Source organism: Nanorana parkeri, unplaced genomic scaffold (assembly GCF_000935625.1).
Source record: "Nanorana parkeri isolate BGI_ZX_2015 unplaced genomic scaffold, ASM93562v1 scaffold846, whole genome shotgun sequence".
Classification (NCBI taxonomy): Eukaryota; Metazoa; Chordata; class Amphibia; order Anura; family Dicroglossidae; genus Nanorana; species Nanorana parkeri.
In genome coordinates this window covers 491,912-495,668 of record NW_017307114.1, presented here as the reverse complement: position 1 = coordinate 495,668, position 3,757 = coordinate 491,912, and positions in this window count along the sequence as shown.

The following is a 3,757-nucleotide window of genomic DNA, read 5'->3' as shown; positions in this document are numbered from 1 at the left end:
TATACTATCATCCAGCTTCTTCCTGACAGGTAGGTCAACAGTTCTTCTCGATTTAGACTTACCAGTCATTATAATTTAGAGTCGAGCTCATTTCCAGCATGCATTTAACAAGAAGATGCTACCATGGTCCTTTGCATCATCTACAAGAGGCCGATAGACTAATCATGTTAGTTATGAACTCAGTGTACATATTTGGCAAGAGAAAAGGTCAGTGGAAGTTGTCAGTTAGAATTGTATGTTTGATGGTGAATTCAGTGCCCAAAGGTAGAATGACAAGCCTACATGTTCCAGACCAACAGACATATAAAGCCACATGCCAAGTACATTTATGTGTTACTAGTGCCTCCAAAATCTCAGATGACAAATGTGTGAAATATAAACAGATGAGATGTGTAATGTATCACTGTCTTCTGGAAAAAGATCTACTGAATACATATACATGGTGATTTCATCGCTCAACATATGATAAATGAAAATAAATGCCTTTCAAGAAAGGATATCTTCACATTGAGAACATTAGTTCTTTTAACACATCAATGGATACCAAGCAACGCTGTAAACTTCTAACGGCTGCATTTTTCCCTGTGCTTTGAGAGCAATCATCACAGGGCCAAGGCATTGTAAATAATGCTTTCTTTACATTGAGCCTGTCTACCTTCTGCACTGTACATTGCAGAGGAACATGCAGCCAGAACTGAGAACAGCAAGAAAGGCATCTGTTCTTCATACCGTTTTCATTTCATGTCTTTGGTGGCAAAAACCAAATGATGTCTTCTAAAATCCCTAAAATCACTAATAAACAGATCACAAATTGGTGAAAAAATGCATCCCTGCAATAGATTAACTTAACTATAGAGAGCAAATGTAAATGCATTCTGCTTTCCACTAGTGGCTGGTTGGAAGCACATGGGATGATGGGTAGGAAGGGCTTAGCAAAACTTATACAGTGGCTGCCTTCTTCCAGCAGTTTATGATCTACTTGCAATTGGTGTTTCATTGCTGTTACTCATCTGTGACTCCTGGCACTTAAGACATGGGATCAAACAGATGTGTGGATAAGATGCCTTCCTTGTTGCTCACAGTCTTGGTCTACAGTTATAATCAAAATTGCAGACAAGCTGAATGTAAACAATACACTGTTTACACTGCCTTGTATGAGGGTAACTCTGACATTTTTGAGATATGCAAAACCTAGTTAGTGTACGAATTCTTTACTGCCGATGCGTTCAAATTCAACACAGCAGTTGCACTTCGCCAGGACTATTCGTAATTACAGCACTTTAAGGACAGGGAAAGAAAATTACTTGATGAAGCTGGATGTACTCAAAATGCTACTGTAAGTATAGTTATCAGTTAATATCTCTAACAATATATTCACTGTTGTATACATTCCATGTATACTTTTAAGCCCCACTAGGTACCATACAGTGGATAGTGGACATAAAACACATTTTGATAAATAAAATAAGAATAACAATGCACTTACAAAGTGACAACTTGAAGGTACCTCTATGAAAAAGCAAAAAAAAACAAAATAACATGCTGTAAAGGACACTGGAAAACCTGGAAGATGAAATCTATATGTACAGGACATTGATCAGATGCCTGATGAGAGTTGTACTGCTTTGGTATAAGCTCCAATCAAGTGGTCACATTAAAATCCATTTTGAATCTTATTTTAGTTATTAAAGGTGTTTTACCTGCACTACCCGGTGCACTCTGTCCTCTTTATTTTATACTGCTGGTTATATGGCCATCCGTTTAATGAGGCAGCCTGAGGCTGTTGCCTCAGGTTGCATCTCTTTGGGTCACGTGGGGGGGCAGCAGGCAGAGCGGTATGGCAATGTTTACAGTGTGCCTGCCACCCCCTTTCTGACCAGAGCATCTCAGGTTTGGCCTCAATATGATTGACTGCACTGCAATGTTTAATACCGCAACACCGTGCATTACAGTGTGGTTGAAAAATAAGTGCATGCAAAGCACCTGCTGCATTGTAATGCACGATAGGTGCATTGCATGGTACCGTACATTAGGTGCTGCTGGCGGGAACTTCAAACACTATGTGAGCAGCTGCCACACAAATGCAAAACCCCGTTCACTCCCCATCCTGCACATACTTTTTTTAATGTTTAAAAGGCAATGGAAGAGGATGTAATGGTCACACTTGTCACTGATTGTTAGGACTGCCCAGTAGTCCTGGCATCCAATGACTGCAAAGGGGGAGAATCCCTGATGTCATTGGTAGTTAGGATCAACCAGCGGTCCTAGCAACCAATGACTGCAGAAGAGGACCCCTGATTTAATTGGTTGCTAGGATGCCAATGGTCTGATCACTGACCTGCGCTGAGCTATGGCTTGCAGTTGATACAATTGCCACTCATAACAGAGCACAGATTGGCCACCACAGACCAAGGGCCAGATATGGCCCGCGGGCCGTAAAATGCTCGGGTCTGCCCTAGGACAAGAAGTGTGCTAGAACTACAGAATACTTCCACCTCTCCTCATCCCCACGAGGACGAGGCTAATAACACTACTTGAGATAAAACTACAGATGGCACCGGATACAGGACAGCACTGGATTTCTGCCAGGATCAACATTTTTTCACTTTTAGAAAAGATATAACAAAAAGCTTCCAATGGTATATTTAACAGGCCAAATAGAAACAAATAGGTGAAGTTCATTGTTAGGGTTTACATGCACTATAAAATATTGTTGTGGTACTCTACAAAGAAACTTTAAAAACCTTCTAGCATAAAAATATACTTACTGGTTAATAGAAAAGGGAGCACTAATGTTATCATTGTCCTAGTCCCACTTATGTCTTCAAGTAGCCCTGCACTGTACAGATTAGTTGAGGTAGCTTTTCACTTGTTTATGTTCCTCTTTGATATACATGAGGACTTTGTGCACTAAACACATTGCATTCAATGGTCTGGCAAGAGCTTCACAATTAAGTGCTCAAAGAGTCATTAACTGTGTTAGAGTATATCAATAAATTACACAAATAAAGATAACAAGCATGAAAATAAATACAGGTGACGTCAATCCACCAAACAAGACTCGCTCTTCTTAATCCATTCCGTGGCCCTTAAAGCCCTCTGCTAAAGGTTGAGCCAATTAGTCAGGCTGACGCATATATCCCAAAGCTCATTACCCCAAAGGAAATTTGAAAAATTATTAATATAATTATAGAAATAAATGTCATGGGGGGATATTGAGTGGCTGAACAGGTCCATGGTGCATTAAAAGAAAAATAAAGAGAGAATACTAGCCGAGCCACCATGAAGAGCTGCGTGCAATGTGGCAAATATAGAAACACTTTTCTGTACATTTCCTTAAAATAATTTGAAGATCATATAAAATGGTAACTTCCTCTATAGATTTGCTATGCGTTTGACAGGTGATACGTCACTGTGGCCACCACAACACTCTTAAGCTGGCCATACACCTTACAACTATTGCAGGACTTTTGTCTTGCGATGGTTGTAAGGTAATTAATAAAATGTACGATCTGCCCATCTTGGACAGGCAGATTGTACTTGCGATCATCACAAGCCCGCCCCGCTGAGGGTAGAAATGGTCGCACGCCTTCCATACACCTGCCGATTATCGTACGATCGCGAGATTTCCCGCGATTATCGTACAATAATCGGCAGGTGTATGGGCACCTTTAGATAGGGAACTGTTTTTGACGGTCAAATTAATTGCCCACAGAGGGTATCACATCAATTGAATATGATTTATAGTATATGGCGC